Source organism: Erpetoichthys calabaricus, chromosome 5 (assembly GCF_900747795.2).
Source record: "Erpetoichthys calabaricus chromosome 5, fErpCal1.3, whole genome shotgun sequence".
Lineage (NCBI taxonomy): Eukaryota > Metazoa > Chordata > Cladistia > Polypteriformes > Polypteridae > Erpetoichthys > Erpetoichthys calabaricus.
The window spans coordinates 229,088,533-229,101,273 of NC_041398.2; the positions used below are offsets into that span (position 1 = coordinate 229,088,533).

Consider the following 12,741-nt stretch of genomic DNA (forward strand, 5'->3'; position numbering starts at 1 on the left):
CAGAGGTAATGGCAAATCTCCGGCTGCACCAGATGCTCAAAGAAATCTACCTTATTACTTCAATCACTCTAGACATTAAGACAAAGCATAGAAAGTTAAAAGCAGCATGGTATTTATTACAATAATAATAATAATAATACTGGAACAAAGAATAACAGAACATAAGACTGATAGAAAAGTCTGGATATATATAGTCTTTAGAAAAAGCTTACGAAAAAGTTACAGATGACAAGGATGAATGTCGCAGGGCGCCGTTTGGTTTAGCAATCGATGTTCATGAAAATGCTGTTAACTGGCGATCGGATGAAAACTGGTCACACGTGTCTTTGCTTTCTTCTCTGACATCGCTCTTCCGTCGTGGCTGTTTCTCTTCTTCTGATGTTGCTTTCAAATGAAGCATATTAATTATAATGTTTCATGCCGCAGCTTCACAACACATGATTGTTGCATGCACCTGATTGGCTGGCTGTCAATATGATGGATGAATTTTGCTCAAACTCTTTAATCTATCTTTTTCCAGACTGTAAGCCAAATTGTTGTCCCAGATGTCCATCTATAAAGTAATCAATATGCTGAGGCATCGGCCCAGTCTTCCTTTCCCAGGCTGTAAAACCATTTTAGCACTATGCTGTGAACAACAGTTATAAAAGTGAGGTGTAAAGGAAGAGGATATGCCTTTTTATTATAATGCCTATACAAGTGTCCTACATCTGAATTCATCTTGTTGGGTTTGAGCAAAATATAATAATAAAAATATAGAGAATAATTTCTAGATTTTATACACCATAACATATTATAACTGGAGTAGCAGCACAGACCCAAAATGGGGCTCAGGCTTCAAACATTAAAAATACACAAAAATGCCCTCCGATAGAGCAGATAACAATAAACCTCTGTCTTGAGAAGAGAAAGGCACATAAATAATTTTTTATACATAATTTATTTATTGTAAGCAAAAGGAGAATTAAAATGGCAAAGAAAGGGGAAAAGGCAAACAATGTCAAAAGGGTATTCTAAAAAGATTGAAAGTTAACATTTCCAAATGCAATATACAGTATTTAAAGGCAATAATCAAGATTGCAGAAGCAAAAATCAGTAACCAGAAATAAAACCGAAACTTACATAAGACCTGATCTGGAATTTTAAACAGTAAACTTCTGAGTGAATGTAAAGGCACAGGGAGGTCCCTTAACCACAAAACTAATAGCCAGACAACAAGAATACACCTGCATGGGGTATGCTTTGACCTTTTTAACTGACAGATTTCAGGTAAACGGCTAGGCCTTGAATGATTTGTCAAACTGAAAAGGAGTGAAGTGTATTCTGGGAAAGCTGAAAGGCAAAGCAGGACCATAGAACATTTTGTGAAACTTATCTGTTTGCAGTTTAGCGCAGCTTTTGATTGGGAATCAACCTTGAGCTTGTGTGGTAACATTCCTATGTAAATGTTTTAGCGCAACCAAATTCTTACCTTTTGGCTCTGGTTACATGAAATTACTTTATCTACTCCTCCATTATGTTTTTTGATTTACAATTTTGGTTTCATGTCTTAGGTGTGTTTATTAGAGTATCATCTTCCAGGTATTGACCTTTGACTGTTGATAAAACCCAGATCCTTCTCTGGATTCCATTGTTTTTTAAATGTTACTGCCACCCAGCAGAGTCAGTCCATCTCTAAAAAGTAAAAGTTTCAAAAGGCAAAAAAGAATAACATTATGCATTGGGTTCAAGTTATGTGTATTTATGTTTCATTGTAGTCTTTGTTCTTTTATGTTTTTCTGTTATAATATAATGTCATTATTTAGTTTTGCTTTAAATGTCAGTCATTCAGTCATTGTCCAACCTGCTATATCCTAACACAGGATATGTGTCTGCTGGAGCCAATCCCAGCCAGCACAGGACGAAAAGGCAGGAACAAATCCCAGGCAGGGCGCCAGCCCACTGCAGGGCACACACACACACACACACCGAGCACACACTAGGGACAATTTAGGACCTAACCTAAATTGGAGCACCCGGAGGAAACCCATGAAGACACGGGGAGAATATGCAAACTCCACGCAGGGAGGACCCAGGAAGCGAACCCAGGTCTCCTTACTGCTAGGCAGCAGTGCTACCACTGTGCCGCCCTGCTTTAAATGTAGTTATGCTTTTTGTTATTATGGGTGGAGCCCCAGGAGGCGGGTCTACCCTCACATCACTGCTCCTGAGCCCTCCCTCTGGCTATTCATACTGAGTGAGACAGCTCAGGAGTAACGATCATTGTTGTTATAATATTTCAGCCAGGGATCTTCCCCCAGCTGGGATACAAATGCTCTTTTAATTTTAATTTTGCTCATATTCTATATTAAGAGTGCTGATCATTCTTTATATCAATTTGTGTTCTGTTGTATTCTCTGTGTTTTGTGGGTGGACATCAAAGAGGTGGGGCCACCTGCCCATCACTGTCAAGGGATTGCCCGCAGTCCTATAAAAGCTGAGGAGAACCCACAGTCTTTGTGATTTATTCTGAATGTGCTTATGATGGTGGTTGAGTTTCTCTAGTGATTATTGCTATCGTACATTTGTGATTCTTTTAGATTTCTTAAAACTGACCTCTGTTTTATGAGTTCAGCTCTTGGATTTCAGATTGGGATCTTGTTCGTTTTTGGGACTCTTGAGTTTGTAAGTTATTTGCTGGAGATATTTGTGAGTATTGCTCAATGATTCTGACTGCTGAACGGTGTATTGGGACTTTGTTTTGCCTTTTAAGCTGCTCCATTGTGTGTCTTTTTCTTCTGTTGAGCATTTCTTTGTATTTTGTTTTTTTTTTTTTTAAACGAATCTTTGATTTATAAAGGTTCTTTGTTGCCCGTTTTGTGAGAGATTGAAGGTGCTCCTCCTCTATGTGGGTCTCTCCCTGTAACTTTGAGGTGTTTTTGCTAGCTTCCCATTTTGGGGCCTGCTCTTGATCAAACCAGCAAGTTTCCTTGGAGCTATGCTGAAGTCAATGTTGCCCCTTCAGGGTAGACCAGGTAGCTTTGTGGCCTGCTCCTAGCTAATTTTGGAGGTCTCATCCATTTTTGCTTTGGAGGAAACTCCATTCATAACACATAAACAGTAAAAGCAAAAACCTAAACTAAAACTCCAAACAACAAAGCCACAACTGTAATACTAAACCCACCCTTAAACAAGCCAAAAGTCAAAAAAGTAATCAAAGCAAAAAGGGCCAAGAGACTATAAAAGAAAAAAAATAAAGGGAAGCTAGGGAAGCAGAATAAGAGAAGAAACAAAAAAGAAAATAAAGCAATGTGAGCAACCAGATGGAACATGACTATCTGTTTATGAAATTAGTTGGAATAAAAGCCTGCTGGCATAGGGGTATGCCTGGCCTGAACTCAGGAACACTGATTTGGCCATAAGGTAGGGTGAAAATGCCCCTAATACACCTCAGAGATATTGAAGAGACAATGGCGCAGAGTTTCCTTGCTTTTAGCTGTGTCTCCCAAGTGTTAAGGGTGAACAAAGCAATCATGAAATGGTAACATGCCATAGTCGACCCCAAGGTGTTTAAAAAGCATGGAACTATGCTATAATTATCACACGCACTCCGGTTATGGGATTTGCTTAGGGTCACACAGTGAGTGACAAGTAGGGCTTTAACTGGAGCTTTGTGACTTACTCAGTAAGCCGTGCTCCCTGCAGCCATTTAATGCAAATCCGAAAGTGCTGACAGACTAAACCTTAGCATTTGCAAATGTGTTTCAAATTCTAGCAAATTCAATTGGCATATGCATCTCTTTTGATTTCTGCTTATATTCATCAGTTGGAACCCAGCACAAAAATAAGATCATACTCTTCAAATATGCCAACATTTTTCTCATTTTATTATGTAACCTAACATAACCTCCTGAAACCCACTAGATCTAAATCAGGGTCACAGGGGCCAAAGCCGATACTGGCAGCATTAAAGGCAAGGCAGGAATCAGCCTTGGACTAGAAGCCACTCCATTACAGAATGCCACAGAGGATACAGGACCCATTAAAAAAAAAAAACGATATTTAAAAATGTGATTCATTAGGCATTTTTAAAAGGATCCATGAAATCTGTTTTGCTGTGAGGGTAACTTCTTTTAAAAATGATTTATTTATGACCTTGAGCAGAGGTTTGAGCAAGATCAGAATATTATATGTGGCACATTGCATGTTTAATAAACACATTCATCAAACTGAACACAGATACACAAGATTGGAAGGAAGATTCATTGTAAATGTGAACTACAAGAGTACTGGGCTGGTTTTAAGATAGTTTGTGATTCTGCTGAGAATGACAGCATTGGGCCATCCCAGATCAGAGAGCTTAAGATTAAAGCTCTTATCTTGTTCATCCAACTTGACATTTACAAAGCTTACCTTGGTGAAGTTCTGGATAAAAATGACTTTTTCAGAGATTAAGTCTTAATGTTATTTAATGTTTTCCTCCTGAAATATGTATGTTCAAAGTTCAGCTGCAGTAGATCATTTCCATGCAAATGTCTAATGGAAAGGTTATTATACTGTATAATGGAGCAAGCATGGTACATAACTAAATGTGTCAATATGGAAGATATATACCAAGATATCTATTGACGTTAAAAGAAATGGAGCACCAGACACCGAAGAAGCGGATAAGAAAAATCTAATAAAAAGATAAATATGTGGTCAATTTTAGCTATAATTATACTGGCTAAAAATGATTACTCTTTTTCTAGGAAATTTGCTTTTAGAAGCACATGACAGGGTCTTCACCTCCTGGCAGCCCCTGTCTGCACATAGTAGCAGATAAAGGTGCCCCTGTGGCTACCAGTGTCAATTACTCTTTCTCTCTGGCACAGTGTACACTCCTATCCCATCTTTGTGGCATAGTCTCCTCGATCAATTCCTTGCCGGCTGGAGAACACTTCACAGTGTGTACATGTACAGTATTTACAATGAAATATTCATTTTATGCTGCTGTATCTAGTAGCCTCCAAATTGCATCTGCCACTATGTAGCAGGTTGTTTAAGACAGGACCCTTGACCAATGAATGAGAGGGAGGGGCGGGCCTTCAATTCAAAGGTGCAATCCCATGTAAAGTGGCTTCCTGTTTGTAGACTACTTTCATTTTCGGGAGGTATTTATTTAACAAGATTATAACCAAAAAATATACTGTGCACACTGTGAGCAAACAACTGGATGATGTGACATGTGAACTGTGTGACACAAGCAATGTGAGGCAGTATTAGTCTATATTTAATTCTCTTTGGAAGTGGGAGGTCTAAAAATCAAAAGTACACCTTGTGGGAAGGATTTTGGAGTCGTAGTGGACTTGAAACTATCAACTGACAGACAAGGTTCAGAAGCCAATATGAAGGCTAACAGAATGTTAGGTTTTATAGCGGCTTGATGTGTGGAGTACAAGTCCAAGGAGGTTCTGCTCAAGCTTTATAACACACTGGTGAGGCCTCATCTGGAGTACTGTGTGCAGTTTTGGTATCCAGGCCACAAAAGGGACATTGCAGCACTAGAAAAGGTCCAGAGAAGAGCGACTAGGCTGATTCCAGGGCTACAGGGGATGAATTATGAGGAAAGATTAAAAAAGCTGAGCCTTTAAATTTTAAGCAAAGGAAGATTAAGAGGAGGCATTACTGTAGTGTTTAAAATTATGAAGGAGATTAGTCCAGTAGATCGAGACTGTGACTCTAAAATGAGTTCATCAAGAACACGGGGACACAGTTGGAAACTTTTTAAGGGTACATATTGAACATTAGGAAGTTTTTCCTTCACACAGAGAACCACAGACACTTGGAATAAGTGACCAAGTAGTGTGGTAGACAGTAAGTAGGATTTTAGGGACCTTCAAAACTCGACTTGATGTTACTTTTAGAAGAATTAAGTGGATAGGACTGGTGAGCTTTGTTGGGCTGAATGGCCTATTCTTGTCTAGATTGTTCTAATGTTCTAAAAGAGTTTTCTAATTTATCAATTAATCCATTATATATTTTTTTCTCATTTCTCATCATTTATACTAGAATTGTTTGAACATGCTTATAGGATAACTCAATATATTTTCTGTCTTCCTCATTTTTCTGCATAATCTCAATTCACTTGAATAGCCTTGTGTCAGCAAAAAACAAGGGCAGGTATCCCATTTTTATATGAATATGAACTTTGCACTTGCAGCTTCTTCTTCACTTCTTCAATAAGTGTTATCATCACTGTTCTTTCCAGAACCTGCAATTTATGAGGCCCAGTGACTAACAGCACTTTTACCAACAGTATTGTATTAGTTTGTTATTTCTTCTCTGCCACAAGAAATTCATTAAAGGTCCATCCATCCATCCATTTTCCAACCCGCTGAATCCGAACACAGGGTCACGGGGGTCTGCTGGAGCCAATCTCAGCCAACACAGGGTACAAGGCAGGAACAATCCAGGGCAGGGTGCCAACCCACGACAGGACACACACAAACACACCAACACACCAAGCACACACTAGGGCCAATGTAGAATCGCCAATCCACCTAACCTCTTTGGACGGTGGGAGGAAACTGGAGCGCCCGGAGGAAATCCACGCAGACACGGGGAGAACATGCAAACTCCACGCAGGGAGGACCCGGGAAGCAAACCCAGGTCCCCAGGTCTCCCAACTGCGAGGCAGCAGCGCTACCCACTGCGCCACCGTGCCGCCTCATTAAAGGTCTGTTGTTTAAAATTTAGGCTGCCGTGATTAATGAATGTAATTGACTAATCGACTAAAACTTTTTGCAAACTGTGCTTTCTTAATTGACTTAGTTGTCCCTGTCCCACCAACACATTGCATGCTGGCATACTACCACTCACTGTACTGTTTGTGAGTAGGCTAATCCTAGTGGCAGATGCACAACATTCAGTGGAAGAAGGTTCCTCCAATTACTGAGCAAAATTCTTTTCTGAATGGGAGTATTTCATCCAGAAATCAGAGAAAATAATTTTTAATTGTGTGAAAAAACAGATTGTGTTCCAAAACAGAGTAGCTCAATTCATGAATACCTGAAGAGGAAACACAGTTGGAAGTATAGCAAGAGACGAGACAACAATACTGTAACTAACACACTTACACTTACTTAGTTGTTTGGCAATAATACTTTTAATGTTTTGAAGCTCGTTAACTTAAGAAATTCACGCTTGTGACTAGCGTCGGAGCAAAAGTTATGGCCATGGTGTATCTCCTTTTAAACCCTGAGTGGATTGCTACTGGGCCGAGTGGTTCTAAAACATGCATATACAGGTGAGCTATTCAACACACACGTTTGCAAGCCACGAATGTCAGCTTCACAATCCTAGCAATCAAATGTTTGCAATATTTATGGGTTTCTTTTACTTTGATAAGAAATTGTCAGTGTGATATTTCATTAAATCTCATAAAGATACTGAAAAAACTTGCGATAATTACTCTGTATATGGGATACCCAAGTGTTATATGTCAATTGAAAGGTCTCAACCAGTATGAATGCAATGGATCCTCACTTCGAGCCAGCATACACAAGCAAACAGCTGAAAATCGTAAACAACATTAGCAGTACTCATTATATTTTTCCATGTGATGACACAGATTAGTTCACAAAACACCAGCAAAGAGCTATAAATGGAACATACGTAGTTACGGCAAACACAACCTTGAATGATAGACCAATCATGAGATATCCTCCAAATTATACCTGAACACATGCTCCCTTTGTTTACTATCAGCCTAGGCTTCCGGGTCTTTAAATGTGATGCGTACGGGCACACACTCAAAGGTGTTCTACCATTGGACAACAGAGAGTGTCACTAATTGAAGGAAGTATCTAAGTCCAAATATGGGCATGTGAAGCCATTACAAAATGCCCAAAAAAGGGCATTTACAGCAACTGTGATCTGTGAACGTAAAAGCTGCAGTAGAGAAGCTGGCTATTTTACAGAACCAGGTCAAAAGTTGAAAAGGATTACTTTCTTATCTCTGAGTGAAGTGTTTAACAGTTTTTAAATGGCTACTTGTTTTATGTGGAATAAAATAATTAACCTGGTTAAATACCTAAAAAGGACACACATGATGCCTTTATACAGGTACAGCTGAAGTGAAATAATTGACCTGTCGTTACTGGTACATGAAATACACTGCATCACAAAACAAAAATTAGAAAAAATGTAACTCTGAGTGCGTATTTTTTTTTTTAATTTGGCAGCAGTGAAGTCAAAGAATGTTCAAATTTGATACAAACACCCATTCTATCACATTTGAGAAGTTATCTGTCAGGTTCTAATAGAAAAATTGACTGTCCTGCCTTTATTTCCAGAATAATAAGGGTTTACTTTGGGGGTACCTCCCTCACCTTGAAATTGCTGAATAATCATTTCAAATGCTGTAAGTATTTATTATTTATCTACTACAAGGCTGGTCCAGATCTAATTATGCAACTGTTCGACTGACAACCGTCTACCCGCCACTTTGGAATGCAGGGCAGGTGCTGCCATCTATCGGCAACAAAAAGAATTTTAAGCAAAATCTCTATGTGCAGGGCAGGTGCTGTGAATTCTCTATGTAATAAACTTAAGTTATGCAATTTCCATTACGCTATAATTAGATCTGGACCACCCTATATTAACGTACAACTTTATACAAGTATGTTGACATGTTTGAGGACACCTCAAAAGTGAAATAACTGAGCAGTTACCTTTACTATATGACATATGCTGTATCACAAACAAATATTTGAAAAAAATAACTTTGAGTTCCTAAATTTTTTTTATAGTTTAGTAGCAATTTCTAAGTTAGAACCTGTTTACATTTCATGTAAATAGCAGTCCTGTCACAATCAAGAAGTTATCTGTTAGGTTCTACTGCACAGGTGTCGAACTCCAGTCCTGGAGGGCCGCAGTGGCTGCAGGTTTTCATTCTAACCTTCTTCTTCATCAGTGACCTGTTTTTTCTGGTAATTAACTTCTTTTGCCTTGGTTTTAATTAACTTGACTCAGGCCCCTTAGTCGTCTCTTTTTCCTTAATTAGCAACCAAACAATAATGAGACACAAAACAAGGCGTCACATGACCAGCTCCCCTGTGCCCATCACACAGTATCTGAAAATAAAGAAAGTTGAAGTACTCAGTAAGGTTGATCTCTCAGGTCACCAAAACATTGTGACGGTGTTCTTAGAAAAAACAGAAAAATCAACAGTTATGGAAATGTCTGCTGTGGCAGAAGGAGAGCAGCAACAAGCCATGGAATTAAATAACGGGTTTAATTAACAGCAAGAATCGGCTTCTCATTAAGAGATTGATTGGAGTTTGAATTCCTAGCTTAGTTGGTCATCTGTCGGCTCATTTCATATCTCATTTCTGTTTGGCTGTCATTTAATGAAGAAAGGAAGGAATACATTCAGAGGACTGAATCCTTACAACAGGGCTATTAAAATGAAGGGAAAAGGTTAATTAGCAGTGAAAACTGATGGCTGATTAGGAAAAGTGTTAGAATGAAAACCTGCAGCCACTGCGGCCCTCCAGGCCTGGAGTTCGACACCCCTGTTTGCTGAAAAACTGAATATCCTGCCTTTACTTCCAGAATCATAAGGCTTTATTTTGGGGTGCCCTCCTGAGGTAGAATTCACTGAAAAATGCCCTCAGGGTGTAAAAGGATATATATAATTATTTAGAGAGAACAGATAAATTGGCAGCTAAATGCACTTGGTCAGTTAGCAAGTGGCGTGAAGTAAAATAATGTTTCAGTACAGAGACCAGAGACTAGCTAAATACGATAGACTAGTCTGCTAAATATACCTGCTAGCTTTTTTCCAGGAAGAGTAGTATTTTCAGCAGATATTCATGCCAGGATTTTCAACTTGTAACTCTTTAACTGTCTTCTAGTGGATTTGAAAGAAAACTACTTACTGAGCAACAATAACATCCTATAAAAACTTCTTTTTTTTTGGTACACTGTATTAATCCCAGAGGAGAAACTGTCTTTTCATGTGATCTTTGGAGGTCAGAGCACAGGAGGGTCAGCTATTGTAAAGTGTCCCTTGAGCAATTTTAAGGTTAAGGGTCTTGCTCCTGGGCCCAACAGAGTAGGATCCCTTCTGGCAGTAGCGGGATTTGAACCGGTAACCCTCCAGGTACCAGCACAGATCCTTAACCTCAAAGCCATCACTCCGCCTTAAACATAGTTCAGCTTTATAAAATATTTGCAATTGTTTTCTCCAATCATTAAACTGCAAATAAATCTCATTTAAAAACAATCAGACTGACTCAGTAAGATGTATTTTTTTAACTCAGTGCAGCTGACGCAGTTGATCCAAACTGACAGGACGTTTGCGACATATCAACAGGTCTTTCCACTTTTTGGGGATTGCTGCTGGGAAGTTAGCTTTTTTGAAAACTACTAGAGTGCCAAATGTACAGACTGTGCAGATCATCAAAATCCTGGTATTAATGTTAAAAAGGAATGCACTTCTTAAAGAGGTTTAGGCTCAATTCACATTCATAGATTAAAGGCTGACGACTGTCCCACTGCCCTCATCTCACCAGAAACAGATGCCCTGGAAAAGCCATGTACAACTTATACTGCATGCTGCCTAATAATAATAATGACATTTCTTTACATTTGTAGAGTGCTTTTCTAATTAATTAATAGCACTTTACATAAAGAGTGGGGAGCCGCTAATACGCAGCATCCACCTGTATGATGCAACAGCAGCCATTTTTACGCTAGTACAGTATGCTCACTACACATTAGCTGCCTGGGATTGGTTCCTGCCTTGCACGCTGTGTTGGCTGGGATTGGCTCCAGCAGACCCCCGTGACCCTGTGTTTGGATTCAGTGGGTTGGAAAATGGGTGGATGGATGGATGGTGAAGGGATGATAGACAGCCAGGTTGAGGCAAGGGATAATTAGAGGGCCAGAATGACTAGGCTGAGGTGGGCAATTTAACCAGAACATCAGGATACACCCTGCTGTTCATGAAGGATGATCAGGGGTCTTTAATGACTACAGAGAGTCAGGATCTCGGTTTTAAATCTCATCTGACATTTTTGCAGCTCAGTGTCCACATCACTGCACTGAGGCATTGAGATCCTCATTCAAACCACAGGGTAAGTGCCCTCTGCTGGCCTCACCAACACCCCTTCCAGCAGCAGCCCAAGCTTTTCCTGGTGAGTCTCCCATCCAAGTACACTGGCCGTGCCCAAACATGCTTAACTTCAGGTGGATGACCTGTTCTGAAGGGCATGTGGTATGGCTGCTGGCTACCTATAACGTGTTCTTTAGTGTAATTGTTTTCTCCCACTTCTTCATTTTGCCTCTTATGTCTGAAACAAAGAGTGTTTTTCTTTTCTTTTTTTTTAGCAGATGATTTGTTCTGAGAGAACTCATTTTTATGATGCACATGATCTTTTGCACAGGATTTGTGATGGAAAATTAAGGTGGAATTACATGGTAACCTACTGATTATGATATCTAGTAGGTTGCTATGGAAAAAGAGAAAAATTGCAAACAAACATCAAGAATTTAAAGTGAACGAATGGATTTACATATGTACTGCCAGCCCTGCTCGCCACTGTGTTTATACATGACTAGCAGGCAATAGAATAAATTTTAAGATATTTGAAATCTCTTGCCCTTTGTGAACCTTCAGCGCTTTTACTTGGTATCCTTGTGTGTCTGACCCTCTCTTGACTGAGCCTACTTCCCAGACTCTATCATTTCACACTGTCTTACCCACCTTCTGCCTGCATTTATACATCCCACCTTTGAAGGTGACTCCTTCAAGGCGCACCTCCTACACCTTTACTCCTCTTCGTGTGACTAACACACGAACTTCCACTTTCGTTCACATCACCAAAGCCAAACTGACCAATCACAGCAAAGCCAAGCTGACCAATCAGATTGCTTATAGGCCGGACACTCATACACAGACATAGGCGTTTTATTATATAGTAGATGAATAAATGTTTAAATGTGATGAACAAACAAAAAAATGGTTCACCGTGCAGTCATTGCACCTTCAGAACAAAGTTTGAAGCTTTACCTAAGTTGGCATTGCAAAAATGAACGGTTATTCAATAGTTTAACTTATAAATATTTAATGCTGTGTGGCTGTGAAAGTCGCATGGTGCTAAATTGGGCGAATATGGAGGATGTTCAAGTATAGTAATGTGCTTGTCGGTCAAAAACTGCTTTACAGAAAGTGCTGTGTGAGCAGGCGCATTGTCCTGGTGAAGAATGAAACCATTTTCCCACAGTTGCAGCCGTTTTTCTTCTGACTTTTTTTCTCAGATTTATCAAAACTTCCTTATAATAATGCTGGTTAACTGTTGTGCCTTCTGGAACCCATTCTTCCAAAATTACACCCTTGATATCGAAAAACACAATGAGCATGGCTTTGAATTTTGACTTGCTTTCACGAGCTTTTTTCATTCTTGGTGATGACGGTGTTTTCCAGTGCATTGACTGTCTTTTGGTTTCAGGATCATACTGTAAGATCCAGGTTTCATCACAAGTGATTACTTTATGAAACAGGTTTGGATCTGTGTCAGGTTGCTGCAGAATGTCAACACAACATTCCTTGTAATGTTTTTTTTTTGCTCTGGTGTGAGAACCCTTGGGACCATCTTTGCACAACTTTTAAACTTAGCATTTTTTCAGCACACTACAGAAAGCACAACCAAACTAAATGTCGACTCACAATCAACTGAACGTCATAGAGTGTTGCTACTTGTCATGCAGGTTCAG

At 39.5% G+C, this 12,741-nt stretch overlaps 1 protein-coding gene across 1 annotated transcript in view; it reads right to left on the reverse strand.

Annotated features, from left to right (window-relative positions):
* Nucleotides 1-12,741, reverse strand: part of adamts12 (ADAM metallopeptidase with thrombospondin type 1 motif, 12) — a 381,209-nt gene that overhangs the window by 278,474 nt on the left and 89,994 nt on the right. The window lies entirely within an intron of this gene.